The sequence below is a fragment of the Pelodiscus sinensis genome, chromosome 2, assembly GCF_049634645.1.
Source record: "Pelodiscus sinensis isolate JC-2024 chromosome 2, ASM4963464v1, whole genome shotgun sequence".
In the NCBI taxonomy this organism is placed as follows: Eukaryota; Metazoa; Chordata; order Testudines; family Trionychidae; genus Pelodiscus; species Pelodiscus sinensis.
In genome coordinates, this window is record NC_134712.1 from 69362029 (window position 1) to 69383161 (window position 21133).

The 21133-nt window shown below is 44.3% G+C and overlaps 1 protein-coding gene and 1 long non-coding RNA gene across 2 annotated transcripts in view; one reads left to right on the forward strand and one right to left on the reverse strand.

Annotated features, from left to right (window-relative positions):
- Window positions 1-21133, reverse strand: part of LOC142826872 (uncharacterized) — a 184176-nt gene that overhangs the window by 114359 nt on the left and 48684 nt on the right. The window lies entirely within an intron of this gene.
- Window positions 9638-20271, forward strand: LOC142827075 (uncharacterized). Its single transcript, XR_012901468.1, has 3 exons — window positions 9638-9678; window positions 17919-18046; window positions 19406-20271. It is a non-coding gene; the product is annotated as an uncharacterized LOC142827075 (long non-coding RNA).

The window sequence follows — 21133 nt, forward strand, 5'->3', positions numbered from 1 at the left end:
CCAGAATAGACCATCGTGATCCTCTAGTCTGATCTCCCGAATAGAATTTCCTTGAAAATATTCCTAGAGGGTAGCTATTAGAAAAGCAGCCACTTTTGATTTAAAAATTGCCAGAGATGAAAAATTCTGACCTTCATGACATTGTTCCAGTGATTAAGTACCTTCACTGCATGCCCTGTTTCCAGACTGAATGTGTCCAGCTTCAACTTCTGGCCATTGGCTTGTGTCATGCCTTTCTCTGCTAGACTGTAGACACTTATGGGTGTGTCTAGACTACATGCCGTCGACGGAGGCATGTAGATTAGACTGATCGGCATACGGAAATGAAGCCCCGATTTAAATAATCGCGGATTCATTTAAATTTAAATGGCTGCCCCGCTCTGCCGATCAGCTGTTTGTCGGCAGATCGGGGCAGTCTGGACGCGCTGTGGTCGACAAGGTTTACCTGCGCCGATCGACAAAGGCTTCCTTGTCGACCGCGGCGCGTCTAGACTGCCCTGATCTGCAGACAAACAGCTGATTAGCTGTTTGTCGGCTCAGCACGGCAGCCATCTAAATTTAAATGAAGCGGCGATTATTTAAATCACCGCTTCATTTCCCTTTTTCAAATAAACTAATCTAAATGCCTCCGTCGACGGAGGCATGTAGTTTACACGTAGCCTTATTGACTGTAATCAAGTCACCCCTTAACCTTCTTCTTGTCTGAGCTAAATAGACTGAGCTGCTTGAATTTATCACTATAAGGCATGTTTTCTAATCCTTTAGTCATTCTCATGGATCTTCTCAAAACAATTTATCAACATCCTTTTTGAACTGTGGACCCCAGAACTGGACACAGGATTCCAGCAACAGTAGCACCAGTGTCAAACACTGAGGTAAAAGAATTTCTCTATTACTTCTCAAGATTCCCCTACTTAGGCTGCCGAAGATCACATTGGCCCTTTTAGCCACAGCACCTCACTGGGAGCTCATGTTCAGCTGACTATCAACCATGACCCTCAAATCCTTCTTTAGAATCACAGCTTCCCATCAGTGTCAGATTAGCCACTGGGCCTGCAGCACCCATGCTCAGGGATTCTGGCTAACTTGAGGGGGCCCAGAGGAGAAGCCCTCACACTCCTCAATCCTCACTCCCCAGCAGAAGCCACAGGGCACCAAGGGAAGTCCCCAGTGCCCCAATTATCCCCAGTAGAAGCCAAGGGATGGCATGGAAGCCCCCACATCTAAGCCTGCCCTCCAGAAGACATGTGGGGAGTGGCAGGTGAAGCCCCAGAACCAGGCCCCCCACTGTGGCCTTCAGAATGGAGAAGCTCTCACTAAAGACTGCAGCCTCAGAGCTGAGGAAGATCTCACTCTCCACTGTGGCCTGGGCCATGGCAGGGGAACAAAGCTTCTCTGGTCTTGGGGACATAGTGGGTATGGGGAAGCCAGAAAGTAGCAAAGGAGTTGTGAGGCAACAGTGAGGAAGGTAATGGAGGAGGACTGTGAATAGAACAGGGGTTGGATCCAGGGTAGTGGAAGAAATGGCTGGAGCCATGAGCAGTGCCATAGGCAGAGGGTGCAGAATGGTGGTGAGACCTCAAATGGAAGAGGTAAGGAGGAGCCACTCACTTGCTCTGGCCTAGAGCCCCAGGAAACCTTAATCCACCCATAGGCAGAGTCCCATATCTTGTCAGTACTGTCTACGATCTTTGTTCTTAGATGTATACATTTACATTTAGCCATATTAAAAGGCTCTTGCACCCAGCCTGCCAAGTGTTCCATACCCATATCAATTACCTATTGTTGTTGTGGGTTTTTTTCATTATTTACCATTCCCCAATTCTGTGCCACCTGTAAACAATGATCATTTTGTGTTTTCTTCTAGATCATTGATAAAATTGTTAAATAGTGTACGCCAAGAACTGACTACTGGAGGATGCCACTGGAAACACACCCGCTCAATGATGAGTCCCCATTTATAATTATATTTTGAGACCCTTTGCTGAGCATGCTGCTGCAACATGCTGAAGGTATTCCACAATATAGGCATAACCCTAATGCCTGATGACAGCTCTTTTTGTCAACAGAGAGATGGGATTAGATCAGTTAAGTCGTATCAGTTCCGAGTCTAGTAGGCCAACAGGGGCCATAGAAGATAGGGGGGAAGCTCTGGCCAACAGAAGATTGGGTAGTGTGATTCTTTCTTAGGCCCACTCAGTCCTAATGCAAAGCTCAATCCCTAAATTTCAGAGATTTAAATCCCTAAATTTCAGAGATTCCACCCATGCTAGTTTGTCTTTGATAATCATTGACTCCCCGCCTAACGTGGTGTCGCTGCACAGCCTCAATCCAGTGGATGTCTGTGGCCAGACAGAAATTCAGCTGCATATTTAGTGATAGTCTGGAGATCCTGGTGGAGGATCATTCTTATTTAAGGCAATCAAAGATGCCCACCATTTTTTCTACATAGTTCTTGAAGTTTTCAAAGAGAAGATTGGAGCCCTCCAGGAGTGTGGACACTCATTTTGGGGCCTCTTTTGTGAGCAGATTAGTTATTAATCCTACCTTGGACCAATTCATGGGGTACAACTGTGACTACCACATGACGATAGGAGACAGTATTGCTTAAGGAACCCACAAATCTTAGCACAGTCCCAATTAAACTAATGGGTAGGAGCATCTCAGACTGCTGGGATGTGGATGAGAGAGTTGGAGAAGGAGGAGACAGGAGCCACTGCCAGGGCTTGTATCTAAACCTGAGAGATGGGATTCTGGTCACATAACACAGTGACCTGAGTCCATAGTTCCTGTGGGACCCCAAGTACATCTGAGAGGGTGAGTTTCTGTTGGGGCCCTTCTAGAGGGGACTTCCATGCTTTGGGGATAATGTTCCTTCTTATGTTAGGGATGCTCAAAGTCTCACACACCAAGGTGGTGTGACTGAATGGTCAGAATGGAGTCATGCCTAGTGGTGGGAGTAGAGCCAGAAAGCAGAACCAGAGAAATAGGGAAACAAGCCAACACTTAGCACAGAAGTCAGAACAGAACTAGAAAGTGGAACTGAAGTCCTGGACAGGAGGTACACCTTTGGTCAGGCATCAGAACAGAATTGGAGTTGTGGTCCAGAGACAAGACAGAGACCAGAGTATGTATGGAGGAAGATAGAGACTAGGGCTGGAGTGGGAACAGGAGTGGCTTGGAGCAAGGACTGGAACAGAAAGCAGGTCTGCAGCTCTGGGAGTAGGACACATGGAGCGGTCACTGCTCTGTTGTTACATGGCTTAAATGATAATCTGCTGGCTCTTCTGTCTCACCATGGTGCACAGTCACTTAGTTAGAGCTTATTGGTCCCAGACAAGCTATTTAGGTTGCCAGAGACAACCCAACCTGGAGAAAGCTGAGTTCTGACAGAAGGCAGATGCTGACTCATTCATGGCATTAATCTGTTTAATTAATCCTTGGTCTATACCATTCCCCCTGTTATTCCAGCCTCAAGTCTCTTTTGAGCAGACATTGCCAATCTTTCTAAACTGAGGTAATTTTATATGCACACTCATGTTTACTAGAACAAGATGGAGACAATCAGGGTATGTCTACACTGCAAAGAAAACCCAAAACACCAAGTCTCAGAGTCCAGGTCAATAGACTGGGGCTCTTGGGGCTCATGCTGCAAGGGTAGCAACAGCAGTGTACGTATTCTCATTTGGGTTGGAGCCCAGGCTATGAGACCTTTCCCTATTGCCAGGTTTCATAGCCTTGGCTCCAGCCCAAGCAAAATATCTACTCTGCTATTTTTAGCTCCATGGTCCAAGTCCAACTCAGTTGACCTGGGCTCTGAGACTCAGCACTTAGGGGGTTTTCTTTGTGCTGTAGCCATACCCTTGGACACATTTCTTCACTTCTGACTTCATTTACATTTTAGCCAAGCCCCACAGTGGTAAAATACTACTGCACCACCTCATCTGCAATAACTATCAACTTACTTTCCTGCCTTTATTAGGCTGAGCATTCTGCGTGCTGGGTTATTTTTATTTACTACTTGTTTCATGTTCCTTTTATCATAAATGTGCTACACTTTGAACACTATTTTGATTACAATTAGTGAATTGAATTTCTGGGGATAGATTTCTGGGGATAGATTAAATGTCATATTCACATCTCCTCATTCAAATGCTATGAATGAGACACATGCACCCCGACTTAATTAGCCACATTAACGCTGGTCCTACAATTGAGAGGTAACTTCTTTTGCTGTTATATATACCCCAAATTCTGTAATTTCCACTCCAACTCATCTGATGAAGTGGATTTTACCCACAAAAGCTCATGACCTAATAAATCTGTTGGTCTCTAAGGTACAACAAGACTCCTGGTTGTTTTTATAGTTTCTTCAGTTATTCTAGAAAGTCCATGGCCATGCGTGCCCAAGAGGAGCAGTCTGGAAAAGCCATTCTGCTACAGAGCCATACAAATTACATTCAACAATGCCTGTCTGTGAGAAACTTGGTGGAAGCAGACAAAAGACGTGGTGGGTGCTCTACTGTCTGTTCTGACTGAGGGTGCATGTCCATCTTTGGAAGCCAAGTCTACATTCTGGGGCTTGATTATTTGACCAACTGCCTTTGGACTGTTGCATAGCACAATGCACAGTTAACATGTAGAACTCATTGCCACCAGCTGTCATTGAGGCCAAGAGCACAGCAGGATTCAAAGAGGGATTAGACATTTATATGGATAACAAGCATTACAATAATAAATACTAGAAAGAGAAAGAGCTACAATAAAAGCATAAATGTTTAAGTCAGTGGAGCTATGCTAATTCATGCCATCTGAAAATCTGTACCATATTTTGAAATCCAGAAATTATACAATACTTACCCAGAAGTACTTAAAAATACATTATAAAAATCAGCTTTAAAAAAGAAACACAATTAGTTTCCACTAAGTTGCGTGGCTGTGCAGGCGCGTAGTCTCCATTAAGCCTCACACAGGGGCTCAGGGCTGCAGCAGAAAGAAATGTCTCTCCCCAAACCCTGAACTACTGCAGCTAGTAGGAAGGAACCTCTCCCCCAGCTCCAACACAGGTCTGTTGCAGGTGCGGGGGAGGGATCGCTCCCCACTGGCCCCAGCAAGGAGATGTTGCAGCCAGGGCAGTTCTGCGCTAGAGCTGGCAGAGAGGGGCCTCTCCCTCCCACCTGTTGCAGCTCTATGGTGGAGCCAACAGGGAAGATCCTGGAGCCAAGGAGGAAGTGGCCAGTGCAATAGGTCTGGCTCCTAGGCAGGGGAGCCATGGGGGTTCCACTGCCCCAGAGCCTCATGCCCTGCCCAGGAACCAAACTTGCTGGCCACTTCTAGGGTGCAGCATAGTGCCCCAGGACAAGCAGGCATCACATAGCTTGCCTTAGTGTCACTGACCAGGACAAGCCCCAGCCCCACTCTGACCCCACCCAAGTCCTACCACAAAATCCACCCCCTCCTCTACCCTAACCCCCAACCCAGAGGCTGTACCCCCTTCCTGCACCCCAAATCCCAGACCAGAGCCCCTCCACAAACCCAAAACCCCCTCTTGCATCCTAAACCCCTTATCCCCAGGGCCACCTCAGAGCCCTCAGCTCTTCCTGCACCCCAACCATCTGCCTCAGCCCACACCCCAGCCTGGAGCTTCCTCCTGCACCCCAAAGCCCTTATCCCCAGAGCCCTTTAACCCCATGCCCCCCATCCTCAGTCCCACCCTACAGCCCACACCCCCAACTAGAGCCCTCACAATCCTGCACCCCAACCCTCTGTCCCAGGACTGAGCCCCCACCCACACTCAGAACCCTTGGCCCCACTCCTACCACATGAATTTTGTTATGTGCACCAATAGGAAGTTGAAACGCTGCACATCCTCTCCACACTGGTGAACACAATTCATTCTGCCCTGGGGTGGGAAATATTAGAGATGTCCCGGGTATTTACTGAAATTGAGATTGTGCTGAAATGGTAAATATAACTCGTCTGCCAGTTGTCAGCAGCAAGGGCTGTATTCAGTATCTAAGATTCTTCTTAACAGTATCAAACAGAACTAGGTCTCACCCCCACCCAGTAATCTGGAAAAAATCAACAGCATCCCTGGGCTCTTCTACAAGGTAATACTCTTCCCCTCTTGCAAGTTCTGAGTCTGTGTATAACAAAAGAAGAATTGTACTAAAAGGGAAAGGGAAACCAATATTAACTTGGGAAACTCCACAACCATAGGGTATGTCTAGACTACATGCCTGTGTCACCAGAGGCATGTAAATTAGACTACCCAACATAGTCAATAAAGCCGAGATTTAAATATCCCTGGCTTCATTAAAATAAAAATGGCCACCGTGCTGCGCCGGCTCAGTTGATCGTCAGCACAGCGCGGCAGTCAAGAAACGGATCAGTCGACAGGGATTGCCTTTGTTGACCGCTCCCTTATGCCTCGTGAAATGAGGTTTACAGGAGCGGTTGACAAAGGCGATCCCTGTCGACCGATCCGCGTCTTGACTGCCGCGCTGTGCCAATGATCAGCTGAGCTGGCACAGCGCGGTGGCCATTTTTATTTTAATGAAGCTAGGGATATTTAAATCCCTGCTTCATTGACTATGTCGGTATGACGGCGCGTTGAGGTTTCCCAGTCTCCTGCACCCCGTAGTGGTATGAACAGACTCCACCAGCCAGTAGAATAGAGGGAGTTTATTGCTTCTCCAGGATACAGCACAGCATAGATGTAATCTGGTTACAGGAACTGGGGCTAAGAGGCCTCGTGCCACCCCTTGAGATGGGGGGTGGCTGGGCCCTACAATCCCAGCCCCCCTCCCTAGCTCCTTCTCCCCTGCTTCCCAGACCGAAACTTAACTAACTCACTTCCGGTCCTGCCCCCAGCCAGGGCTCCACTCCCCTTCTTCCCATTGTTCCGCTCCCTGGGAGATAACTGGTCAGACAGGTTCGAAGCCCCCTTGCATAATGGCTCATCCCCTGCCCTGCTGGGCTGTGCTACAGACAGCAGACAGCGGAGGTCACCCACAGCCCACTGCCCAGCAAAGCAACCAGCAAGGTACCCCCCACTATGTCACAGTCGGGTAGTCTAATTTACATGCCTCTGGAGACAGAGGCATGTAGTCTAGACATACCCATACTGAAAAGCATGGAACTATAAATGAACACCCACCCCACAGTCAGTCAGACATTGTCTTTTGCCCCATTTTGCTATGTGAAAGTCCAACAAACAATTATCCCTTTAACATGCCTCTTTTTTCATGCCTATGCACCCCACTCACAGCTGGTTATCTTGAGTCAGCGAAGATCCAGAATTCAAAAGGATGTGTTCATATGGATCTGCCTCCCACCCTTAAAAGGGGGAGGAGGGTGTCAAGCAATACCTCTTCTGCTACAGCTTTGGCTATGCCCATCCTTCACTCAACTTCAGTGGGACCCCTAACCCCTGCTTGGCAAGTGAAGTTTGGTTTAGGATTAAATCCTCAGTCATGACATGCTAAGTATAGTTCTGCTGCCCTTCACTCATACGGTGAGGAAAATATTTTATTACCCCTGCATTCAATTTAAAAAATGTTTATTAAAGCTAATGTTACATTTATCTGACACACAGGTTTAAAAAGCATTTTTATATATCTAAGTATGATGCTTAAATTATCCAAAAGTACAACATTTGGATTAAGAAATCATAAAAATACATATAGTGCCCAATTTACAATATCCCAAACTAAGGTTAATAAATTTAAATATGATCCAATTTAAATATTATGTGGATGCATCACTCATAAAAAGTCATAGTTTGTGGAAAGCAAAATATAGCAATGAGTGTAGATTGTCCCTCAGTAATTGAGAATTTAGGACAGGTTGTCCCTCATTAAATACAATCCAGTAATTTCAGTTTCTTTCCCAACTTTGCCTCAATGGCATGCTACAGTGAATTGTAAGCCAAAACCAGCCAAAACTGTATCATGTTGTCACATTAGGCCTATATTCTGAACACCTAGGCAGCATAGGCATGTCTGTGCAAATTCAGACTGCTCGAAAACCTGCCTTTTTCACCAACAGAAGTTGGTCCAATAAAAGATATTACCTGGTCCACCTTGTAGCATGCCCTTGCTCTCTAACATACACACATATATGTTTCATAAATACACCTCCTATGGCATTATTAATTCATTTCCAGTGCTCTTGTGATGGAAGACAACAATTATGTATTAAAACTCTTAAAACTGTGAACAGATGTAAGATGATGCAATTGATTGTAGACCATCTCCATCTTCAAAGGACTTTTGCAACAGCCACAGCTGTTTGCACATTGTACTCCTTATCATCTAAATTTCCTTGCCTTTCTGTGGTATTATGAGCTTTGAACCCTGATAGTGTATTAATCACCTGATAGGAATACCAGAGATTGCAGAGATCTGCTGGGAAATAGATTTCTGAATGACTTCACACTGGTCAGAAGTTCATGATGTCTACGATTCATTGACTCTGGGGAGTTTCTCATTGCTATTGAAAATGTAAACTAGTTCAGCTGCTCTGAGTGATGAGACATGGATGGATCGTGCAAGGTCACAACAATGTCTATGAAGCCAAAATTGGGAAAGAGATTTCTGCAGAATGCACGAGAAATGATGCATTTATCCCTGAGGCAAAGAAGAGAAGCTGGCTTTTCAGCTGATGCAACCTTTCTTCCTGGGTGTGCCATAAAGCACTATATATCAGAAGAATAAATGATCCTTTGCTTTTCTTAGGCTAAATTCTGAGGTGCTTCTTCAGTCCTTACACAGACAAATTACCATGCTCACCACATACTTCTTTGCAATAAGAGTGAGAGGCCTACACATGGGTATGACCTTCTGTGTGTGGATTTAGAAGGAAAATGTCAAGCCCTGGGTAAAGCTCTCAAGATCTGAGCCCTGAAAATGACTTGGGAGAGTGAGGGTGAGAAAGCCCAAAGCCTAATTACTTTTAAAGTAATTTTGCTATTAATATTTTCCCCAACATACAGTTGTGTTCTTTAACTGTTTTTTCCATGCTTGTCACATTAAACATTTAAAGATGTCATTAATATTTCCTTCTGGTTTTGTGCATGATTAGAAGTAGTGTTTAGTCATAAAATGCTATTACATAAGATTTTAGGTAAGTAACCTTTTGCAGTCTCTAAATAAATAAATAAACCTCAGGGAATCAAATTGCCTTCAGAATGGAAATTGACCAAAAATGCTTTAAAAGGCTGTTTTCATTCATACATGTTATAAAAGAAGAGTGCAAATATTAATGACTTTCCAAACATTTCAAGTGATGATAAAAGAAATCCAGATCCCCAGAAAGATTTTTCATTTTGAAAAGATAATATATTTGTTGTTATTGCATAGAAATGTAAGTTAATGAAAAAAAAACCCCAAAGGATTGATTCTCTCCTGCCTTGCATCTTTTCTACACATTCACAAAGTTGATGTTGGCTGCTACTATTCTGATTTGGCACAAGTGTAAATGACTAGACAAAGTGCAAGATAGTAGAAGTCAGAACCTCGGTATTCAGTCCATTACTGGTAGAGGACAAAATCAGTGAGTCAGGTCATTATTGTGCAAGGACAAGCCTCATGAAATTGGAGGCATAGCAAAAAGATTTATCATTTATTTGTCAGAAGAGATACCACACAGGGAAAGAAGCTGCTGTTGCATATTCAGGTAAGAAATTCTTCCCAGTATTATTCCCTTGCTAGGCCTGGTGTCTTTGTCCTCCATTTTAGGAAGCTGTGGCACCCTGCTTCATTTGAGGGGAGATTTTAGACATTTCTCACTATCATAATCTGCCATGCTATCCACCTCTCCAGTAGACTTTCCATTGTCCAGGTCCTTATGATGGGGTGAGTGAAATCCTGACTCCACTCAATGGGAGTTTTACCACTGAGAATGAAGTCAGGATTTCATTCAAAGTTTATATTGGTAGAAGCCAATGCTGAAGACCATTGCCTGTAATGTAATTTGAGGTTGAGAGTGCTGCGAGGATTGCTATTGTTGTTATCTATTTTTATTATTTAATGAATGACAAAAAAAATAGCAAAGTTCAACACGAACTGGAAAGAAATGCTGATTTTTCAAATCTCTCTCAAGGGACAGTTACATGACATTTTTCTAACCATTTCCTTTAAATGTGTCTAGTAAATTTCTCTTTCAACTTAAGTACTTGTTGGCATGTTAATCAAAAGCAGAACTTTCCACCAAGTGCAGTCGTCCCAACCAAAAAAAAGTCCCATATTTCTCTAGAGCTCTGCTATTGCTCTTTATACATTTACTTTAAAACTCTACAGACCATCAGGTGTGAAGCCCAAAAAAGCCAACCAGATCCATAGTCTGACCTCCTGTAAAACTCACCCCACTCGGCACTGCCCACTAAAACCAACAACCAAAATTAGACCAAAATATCACAACCTGGGGGAGACTAGACCCTTGTATGCCACAGGCAGAGAATAGGAAGGACTGAGGTGCAGCAGTGTTGAGGCTTCTAAAATGGCAGGGAAGGGGTTAAGTGAGATAATCCTGGCAAGTGACTGCATCTATACTCGCACAGAACAGCAAAAAATCCCAGGGTCCCTGCCAGTGTAAAAAATCCCTTTCCACTGGCACATATATCAGAGATCACGATATGGACAGGCATGCCTAATGGTCAGAGCCAGACTCGGGAATCCAAAGCATGAATGAAGCTGGAGTGTGAGTGAGAACAGGACTAGAAACATGGCAAGGGCAGGCAAGGGCTTCACAAGAGACTTCTAAGCCCTAGAGTGATGTTGAACAGACCAGGCTTCTGTTCTGTTCCTCCAGAAAGGCTGACACACCTGCCCTGAGAGTCACCTGACCAGCTTCTGGCTTGTGGATTGTCTGGAACCTAGTACAAAAATGACTCATCAATGCATGTGGTTTAACCAGGCTCAAATTCAGGGATGACTCTTCACCTTACAATACATCCTCGCCTGGGTCTTCAGTTAAACCCAGAACACGTGGGCATGCACCAGCCAGCCAACTGCCTGAGAGAGAGACTGCTGGGTGCCAACTCAGATCATCCTCCACTCCATCCAATGTCCCATCTCTAGCTGTGATCCTCCTTGATTTGTCAGAGGGAGGAGATAAAACAAACAGAATAATGGGGGGAGGGAAGACCCTGCTTGAGCACTGCCCCTGCCCAGCTGAAGTCCTTAAGCATGAGCTGTGGGAACTTAGGACATAAAACTGGAGGTTGTTGAGCTATGCCTCCCACCAACAGAAACAGACCCACTATACAATTGCTCTCATACATTTATCCAGCTTTCTCTTAAATTAATTAAGTTAGTTGCTCCCACAATTCCTATTGGGTTGCTGTTCTAATTCCTCACCTCTATGATAGCTAAAAAAATTCTTCTCATTTCCATCCTGACTTTGTTCATGATAGGCTTATGTCCACTTATTCTTAGGCAAACACTGTCCTTCACTTAAATAGCTCTTCTTCCTCCCAGACATTTACCCCCAGGCTGTGTCTAGACTGGCAAGTTTTTCCGCAAAATCATCTGTTTTTGCGGAAAAACTTGCCAGCTGTCTACACTGGCCGCTTGCATTTCCGCAAAAGCACTGACAATCTCATGTAAACTTGCCAGTGCTTTTGCGGAAATACTATGCTACTCCCGTTCGGGCAAGTCTTTTTCCGAAAAACTTTTGCGCAAAAGGGCTAGTGTAGACAGCAGAGATTTGTTTTCCGCAAAAAAGCCCCGATCACCATTTTCGCGATCTGGGCTTTTTTGCGGAAAAGCGCGTCTAGATTGGCAACAGACGCTTTTCCGCAAAAGGTGCTTTTGCGGAAAAGCGTCCTGCCAATCTAGACGCGCTTTTCCGAAAATGCTTTTAACGGAAAACTTTTCCGTTAAAAGCATTTCTGGAAAATCATGCCAGTGTAGACGCAGCCCCAATGTATTTATAAAGTCCCCTTCTCAGCATTCGTTTTTCTATACTAAACAAACTCAAGTTCTTCCAATCTGCTCTCCTAAAGTAAGTCCCTCCAGTCCCTTCATCATCCTAATAGCTCTTCTCAGAACCTGTTCCAGTTTAAATTCATGCCCATGGGTGTCCAGAATTGTACCCAATATTCCAGATGAGAGCTTAAAATGTTTCCAGCAACTGCAAAACCCGTCAGGAAGGGAGTAACAATGGTTTTCTCGCAGGCTGCCTGTTGTTTTCTTACAAATACATTGTGGACTTTGCAATCCAGTGGCTAATGGAATTGAGAGTGAGATTCAAAAAATATTACTGATGACAAACTGTTTCAGTAATTGGACTCGGTTGCGAATTATCAGTTGAGAAGATAAGAGGTGATCATTAGAAAGATAACTATCCCATGATGCAATTAACTTGTTCTCTCACAGACTCATTCAAAATGGTTTTCTGGTTGCACAGGCATCAATGTAATCAATGAAATTCAGCAGCTGCTCCTGTGGGAGCTTACATTTAGACCTTGTCTGACTATCATTTTCAATCAGACTGTAGTTTGAGATTTTTTCCCAATAGCTGCAGTCCACAAGGGCGCTGCAGTATCTCTTCTTTCTTGTTCATTAGCAAACAACATCTGGATTTAGATACCAAAGGGCAGATACTCATATGATGTAAATTGTCATCATTCCAGTAGCATCTATAGTGCTATGACCCAAACTCCACCAACTGAGGATCGGTCCCCAAATCAGCAGATGTAAGCATAGGATAGAGTTAGGTCACAGAGTTGACTCCAGCAATTGTGATTCAGTCAATGGCACACCCGCTCAGCTGAGAATTCCCACCACAGCCTGCAAGTGGGAGTTTTTACATCTTGATTCATCACACATCATTTGCTTCTTTAAATTTCTCCCTTTTAAGTCATCTCAGTATATAGCAACAGTCCCTGTGATTGAAAGCTACTGTCATGTAGGCCATGCTGAGAGACACATGAAGGATAGCAGAGTCAGCTACAGTAAAAGACGGCTCTAATATACTCATCTATAATTAACCCACAGTACAATACCTTGAATGGGGCCATTTGAATCAAGAACTAATTTGTCATTAAGTATTCACCTAGATATTTAATAGAAGTAACTGCAGCTAAATAGAAACCACCACAAGCTAAGAACACCACATTAATCTAAAAAGAGTTCCTTAATTATCACATAACCCAGTAAGGCTATATCTAGACAGCGGGGCTATTTCGGGATACCGGAAGTATCCCGAAATAGCAATTCCACGTCTATAGACATGCCTGTTATTTTTAAATATATTTCAAAATGACAGGCACTCTATTCTGGTGTCCGTGTAACCCTCGTTCCACAAGTGTTAAGGGGCTTGTCAGAATAGTGCTTTATTTTGAAATTTGGTGCTGTGTAGACCAAAATGGGCTATTTTGAGATGGTGATGATGTTCGTCCATTGTGTTCGAAGAGGACCTTGACATCTAACGAGTTGTGGGCTGTCCACGGTGTGTCCGCAGATGGCAGATAAGGCCAATGAGGGCACGAAATGTTCTGCCACATGTCGCGCAGACATGTGTAGGCACCACTGTTGCAGCGTTTGCAACTCTGGCTTTACGGAGTGCTCGCTTCTCTTGTGCTATGGTTGTCCTTCTGGCTTCAGATGTTTGACAGCCTTGGTGGATCAGCATGCGCCATGTCTATCGATCTTGTGCCAGGGTCTCCCAGGAGGTGATGTCGATATCCAGGGACTTGAGAGAGGCTTTAAGCGTGTCTTTGTATCGCTTCTTTTGTCCCCCGTGCAATCGCTTTCCTTGAGACAGCTCAGGGTGCTATGTAGATACTCCCTACTGCTGCTGATGTATAGGATGTCTGGATATGGCTAGGAGAAAACCACTCATGTTAAGATCCTAGAAACTGAAGCCATGATAAATTGATTGAGATTTAGATGTATAAAATCATAGAATCATAGAATACTAGAACTGGAGGGGACCTCAAGAGGTCATCAAGTCCAGTCCCCTGCCCTCAGATCAAGCACTGTCTAGAACATCCTTGATAGATGTCTATCCAACCTGCTCTTAAATACCTCCAGTGATGGAGATTCCACAACCCCTCTAGGCAATTTATTGCAATGTTTAACAATCCTGACAGTGAGGAAGTTTTTCCTAATGTCCAACCTAAACCTTCCTTGCTGCAATTTAAGCCCATTGCTTCCTGTCCTATCATCAGGGTCAAGAACAATTTTCCTCCCTCTTCCTTGTAACACCCTTTTAGATACTTGAAAATGTATGTTGCCAGGCCAACAATTTCAAATTCAGGTGCTAAAGTCAGGCATGCAAATCCACAGTAAGACACCCTAATAAGTAGCTTGATTTTTGAGTGTCAGATTTCAGTAAATGTTGTAAAAGCTCAGTATTTCTGAAAAACAGGCCTCTTATTTAAGTGTCAAAATATTAATTTAAGGGCTTAACTTTAGACACTCACACTTGAAAATGTTGGCCTCAATACTTGAGCCTCTGGGCATGCTCTCAAGAAGCTAAACCAAAATGAATCACATTTGTAAATAGTTTATTGGCAATAATTGGCTATAAAATGGATATGCTTCACAGTACAAATTAATACAATAAAATAATAAGGAGTCCCGTGGCACCTTAAAGACTAACAGATTTATTGGGGCATAAACTATTGTGGATAAATCCCATGAATCTTATGCCCAGATAAATGTGTTAGTCTTTAAGGTGCCATAGGACTCCCTATTGTTTTTGAAGCTACAGACTAACATGGACTAACATGGCGACTCCTCAGAGACTTGTCACCATACAATAAAATGATAAACTCAAAGGCAACAACTCCTCCAATGGCCAGGGCCACTTTCAAAGACATAACTGCAGTCTTTTTACCACTGTGTTTAAGGCAAACAAGATGATATTGTTAATTCTGTGATGGCAGAGATAAATATTGCAAAACCACTTCTGGTGAAGAAATTCACTGATGAGGAGGTAATAGGATTCTTTTACTTTTCCTCCATCCTTTCTTCAGGAGAAACAGAATGTCATGTTGGTCAAAAAGACCCCAAAGCAGCAAAGCGGATAAGCATGTGTGTAATTTTATGTATGTGAGTAATCTTTCTGACTTTAGTGATATGTCTCAGCTACGTTAGTCTGTAGCTGCAAAACAATGAGGAGTCCTGTAAAGAAAAGGAGGAGGGAGAGGAGAGGAGAGGAAAATGTCCCTAAAACTAATTAGACTTGAAATGATTACCTAAAAATAAGGCTGATGAAGAGCTCTTTTTACCACTGACTTCAATGGGGCCAGGATTTCACCCTGCCTGTTTTGCCTAATACAAAAAGCATTACCTTTTGCTGGAGTAAATAGTTTTGCAATATGTCAGCCACAAAAGACAGGCAGATGCAAATAGGTTCCAATATGCCAATCTAACATACTGGAATATAACTAGAACTTCCTCCCCCACTTGTGTGAACAGGCTCACACCTGTTAGCAGTAACAGTGAGTAAAGGTTTCATTGTGATACCTCAAATCTCTCTCCCCTGCTGCTGTGGACACACTAGTCCTCTGGAAATGTTACTTATTTCCTCAGCAGTCTTGAAGGCCTGTGGTGGGTCGGCTCCGCTGATCAGCTGGAGATTTTGTTTAGAAGGCTTCTTCATGCTGTTTATGTTGCTGTCAAGCCCAGCTCACCACAGACCTAACACTGCCACCTCATTGTTTACATACCTTCATTCCAGGACATTACCATCCTCATCAAGTAATGCTTCTCAGTGTGTGTGAGAGAGAGAGCCGTTTCTCTCGCGCTCCTTTTTTTAAAATAAGGTTTTTTAATTACAGTGCTGTAAGACATGCATTGAAATTCCACCCAAAGAGACCGCTTGCTGTCAATGTTTAATTATGCCTGCATTCCTATGTAAATAGAGTTTTCACCAAGAGAGCTCTCCTTTTATGGAAGATAAAGGTAGAAGCATCTTTACAAGAGAAGGAAGCCTCTGGAGCTTCCATGCTTTTGACAAGAGTAATTTTTGTGAACGCAGAAAAATTATAAACTAGAGCAAGGTCTGCTAAACATAGACCAGTCCTCAGAGTAGCTCTTACACCTTGATCTATTCATCTTCCTCCTCTGATGGAAAGTTTTATAAGACATATGTAAAAATACCAGTAGATATTTATCATGCATATTTAGATTGTGTCTTTTTAGGATTAAAAGGTCTTTTCACACTATCCATGAAAAATAATGAAGCAATTAGAATACCCCTTTTCTAAAGAGTCTGCTGCTCAGGAGAGATTTCTCCAGGATAATCATTTCTTTTCCCCCCAAGCTGGGTATCAGATGATTTAGCAGCATCTCCATTACTTAGTTATTATATGTAAACACATCTGCGGAAACCGTATGTTATATCTCTATTTAACCACAGATTATATATATCATAAGATAAATATATATTTTTAAAGCTATAATAATTCTCATGTAAGACACGAAATACTCAAAGCTCACAAATTCAGATTCTTCCAAATTTAGATGCACATTACACTGCAGATGTCTTGGTTCTGCTCATATATTCCTTGAGGTAAGAATTCTAGCCCTCAATACCTTTGTATATGGAGAAATTGTGCCAAGCCATCTGCGATCTTTCCTTGTGGAAGTAGACCTCAACACAATTATGCACTTCTTTGTAACCTATATGCTGGTTTATTTTAAAGGGTAGTACAGAATGCAGAATGCTTTTGCCCTTAATTTTGAGTACACTGGGTCACTGAGGCTGACATTCAGATTTCCAGAGCCTAGAGCTCTCTTAAATGCTTCTTTACATGTCCCTGAACCATCAAACATGTCAGGCACAAAACATCAAACTGCATGACAGCCAACCAAACTATGTATATACCCTGCATATTCCAGGAATCACCCGCAGTAGGGGATGCAAAGGTCAAGGCCATGCAACTGAGAGAACGCTCACAGATTCAGCACAGCCAACCTCCTAAAGTTCAAACATCATGAGACTGGCCCAGGGTTTGTTTGGTGGGGGAGTGGGAAATTATAGTGTGTGTTTGGTCAGTGTTAGGTCTGATTTTTGGACTTCCTTTACCCACCCTAGCATGAGTGAGGCAATTACAATATTTCCAACATGCCCGATTTTATAGAGGAAGGTGATTTTGATCCCTGCAGCAGGAGCTCTCACGGGCCACCTGATGGCACAGAGCTTTTCCCCAAACCACCAAATAATTTTGTGCCCCACCAGTCCCTGCATCTGCCCGCTCCTTGGACTGTCAATTAAATTATGTACTCCCCAACCGCCACATGAGTCCTGCCCGGTCAGTTTTGGGTCTGTCTGTCTCTCAGCCTAGCAATTAAATTGTCATCCTCCAACCCCTCATAACAAGTTACTCCCTTCAGCCCCGCATCTCCACCTTGCCTTCAGTGCACTTCTGTCCACATGCAACTCCAGACTCTTCACACACCCATTCCCTAGGCCTGTGAGGCACTTTTCCCCTTCTCCCAGATGGTGCAGCAAAGCCAAGAGGAGGAGCAGAGAGAAAAGTGACCCGCTGTTCAAACAAGGGGAGAGGAAGGAGGGAAAAGTGGTAATCTGACCTGCTTGACTTTCTCTGTTACCTCCTCCCCTCCTGTGAGAACAGTGTCAGCTGCTTCCTCTCTCTACCCAGAACCTCCTCTGGACTCCTGAGGGAAGGAGGAAGAGCTCTGCCTTTCCCCTTCAGAAGCCTTGAGTGGCGGCTCTTTCTCAGATGGCAGCCAAATGGAGGTTTCATTCCCCTGGAGTCATGCTGGACATGGTTTAAAGGCTGGAGTTTCCATGTCCCAGCACTGGCTCATATCAGTTAATGACTCTACAGACTTGCATTTGAATTTCTAAAAACTGCTCAGAATTTAGCAAGGTGTTTAATTATTCTTTTTATTTTCTATATCATTTCTGATTCAGAACCTGCACCTGTATATTTACAGATCCTATTAACTGCATACTTGTGTGCAGGGCCAGCCTTAGGCCGATTCGCCCAATTCCCCCGAATAGGGCCCCGCGCCTAAAGGGGACCCGTGCCCTGAACCCAGAAGTGTGCCGGGCACCATGGGAGGTGAGTTAATATTCAGAGCTGGGGCCCTGCTCCAGCAATATGTAGCTCACATGATCAGAGTGGGGCTACTGGAGGAGTGGGCACCGGGAGGAGAGAAGGGCTTGTGGAGGGGGGCAGGTCGCAGAAGGGCTGAGGGCAGTGAGAAGGGCAGGAGTCAGGACAGCAGAGAAGGGTGAGGAGCTGGGGGGCACATGCACCAGGGAGCTCATGGAGCAAGGGGAGAAGATATGGCAGCAGAGAGAAAAGGTAAAGGTTTATAAAATATTTATTAATAATTTGGGTGCCACAGTGGCACATCCAAACAAGCCACATGAACTCAGTACAGGTGCACAACACAAAATCCATTCTGCTCATGGGAGGAAACTCTTAGGCTATGTCTACACTGGCGGCTTCTTGCGCAAGAATATCTTGCCCAAGAACACGTCCACACTGCCATGTGCAAGCTGTCCTTTTGCGCAAGAGCATCCATAGCAGTGTGGACGCTTTCTTGAGCAAGAAAGCTCCAATGGCCATTTTAGCCATAGGGATTTCTTGTGCAAGAAATCCCAGCTGAGCATCCACACTGCCCTCTTGCGCAAGAGAGCTTACACCTGTTAGAAAAGAACGTAGCTCTTGCGCAAGACACTCTCCCTTACCATTCCATACTGTAAATTTCCTTGCACAAGAACAGGTGGGCAGTGTGGCTTCTCTGTGGGTTCTTGCACAAGAATGCCTGTACTTGCGTAAGAAGCCGTGAGTGTAGACGTAGCCTTAGAGGGAACACTTCCCCAGTCTCTCTGCCCCCGAGTTAATGTCACACATATTGGGTTAATGCAATTGCAGGATAGTTGCATGAGGGGGGCTTGGTGGGGGTCAAACTAATCCCTGTTGGTAGGAGGATGGTGGGAAAAGTCTTTCAAGAGGGGTGACATGACACCTTTGACTTCTGGTCATGTGTCCATCTTGCCCCGAGCGTGTTACCTCCAGAAGCCTGGTTAATGGGGGCCAGGGGTGTGGCTAATGGGGCACCACCAAAAATTTTACAAATCTGCTGGCCCCGGAAAAGGAGTGTGTTGGCTGCCTGCGCCACAGGAGGTGTGAGTTTAGCGCAGGGTTTTCCTGTGCCACGGGAGGGTGTGTGTGTGTGTGTGTGTGTGTGTGTGTGTGTATTGGTGGGGGATTTTTTTATGCGGGTTTTTTTTATTTTTGCTCAACCAAAATTGCTCTGGGGTCTCGTCGAAATTGTTCGAATTGGGCCCTGCACTTCCTAAAGCCGGCCCTGCTTATGTGATCCTGACTGACCAAACACACAGAGAATCTAATACTACAGTTGTTTGGAAATGGCCTTTGCTTTATTTTCATGTATATCCTTTTCCTTAGATCATTTGCTGGAAGATACTTGCACTTCCATGTTTCTCACACTCAGAGGCACGTTGTGTTAGCACACAAGAGACTCTCCTTGGCAACTCGCTACAGGGGAGAGACAAAAGTTAAATTCTCATTGCAGCTGTGTGAAACAAGAGCAAGCTGAAGAGCCTTGGGGGTGGAGATCTGCTCTAACACCAAGCCAAGCAGCAGGTGACAGAAATGGCTGAATACATAGATTGAAAATATAACATTTTGTAAAAATGCAGGATTTATCAAATCTTATTACCTCTGTGGTGCAGGTGCCAACAGTCATGACATTCCACAATGAATGAATGGATGAGCTTTGGGCTGAAAATTAAGTGGGAAGTATGAACAGACTGCAAAATACTCTCTCCTCAGCCTATGTACCCCAAATAGTGCTGCCCAAGCACAAGATCTGCCTAAGCCTCTTAACTTCAGAATCATTCACTTTTGCTAATGCTCCTCTCCAGACCAACTTAAATACAACCAGCCAGATGGAACCTACCTCTATGGCACTTGGGTGATGTAAAGTGTATGTGGGGCTTTCACAACCCAGAGGGCCTTTCCCAAGACAGTGAATTCTGTCCAAAAAGTTAATTTATTCTCATGATCACAGACCCACCGAAAGGACATTCTGAAAAACTTTTTGCTTAGGTCTAGCAACAGGGCACATCTCCTCAGAGAAGAGGTGAGCTGCTAAAAGAGAGAAAATCCAAAGGGATTAAGTGCAGCTCAAACACCAATTGATTTCCAAGGAAGTTTCCATTTAGGGTTCTAGACCAAGATTTTGGAACAAGCGAAACAGGATAGCAATTGAAGAATCTGTCCCCCATGTTATACTGCACGCCAATGTTCTGAGTATACACATCAAGACAGGATGGACATTTTGAACAAAGATGGACATTTTGAAAGATACTAACATCTCAAGTCTAAAAGGGTGTAGCTGCAAAAACAATGAGAAGTCCTGTGACACCTTAAAGGCTAATAGATTTATTTTGGCATAAGCTTTCATGGGTTTCTGGCCATGAAAGCTTATGCCAAAATAAATCTGTTAGGGTGTGTCTACACTACCCTCCTAGTTCAAACTAGAAGGGTAATGTAGGCATACCACACTTGCAAATGAAGCCCGGGATTTGAATTTCCCGGGTTTCATTTGCGTAAGCGGGGAGCCGCCATTTTTAAAACCCCGCTGGTTCGAACCCCGTGCAGCGCGGCTACACGGGGCTCGAACTAGGTAGTTCGGACTAGGATTCCTATTCCGAACTACCGCTGCACGGGGTTCGAACCAGCGGGGTTTTAAAAATGGTGGCTCCCCGCTTATGCAAATGAAGCCCGGGAAATTCAAATCCCGGGCTTCATTTGCAAGTGCGGTATGCCTACATTACCCCGCTAGTTCGAACTAGCGGGGTAGTGTAGACATACCCTTAGTTTTTAAGGTGCCACAGGACTCCTCATTGTTCTTTAAGGATCTCAGGCCTGGTCTACACTAAAGGAGAAAGTTGACTTAAGATACCCGATTCCAGCTATGTTAGTTACATAGCTGGAGTTGAAGTATCTTAAATGGCATTTTGGCACTGTCCACACAGTGGGAGGTTGATGGAAGTTTACACTCCACGCAACTTCCCTTACTCCACATAGGAGAAGGACTACTGGCCCTTTTAGTTTGAATTAGCACTAGACCTGCTACTTTGAACCCTGAAAGATCAACTGTGGCAGCTT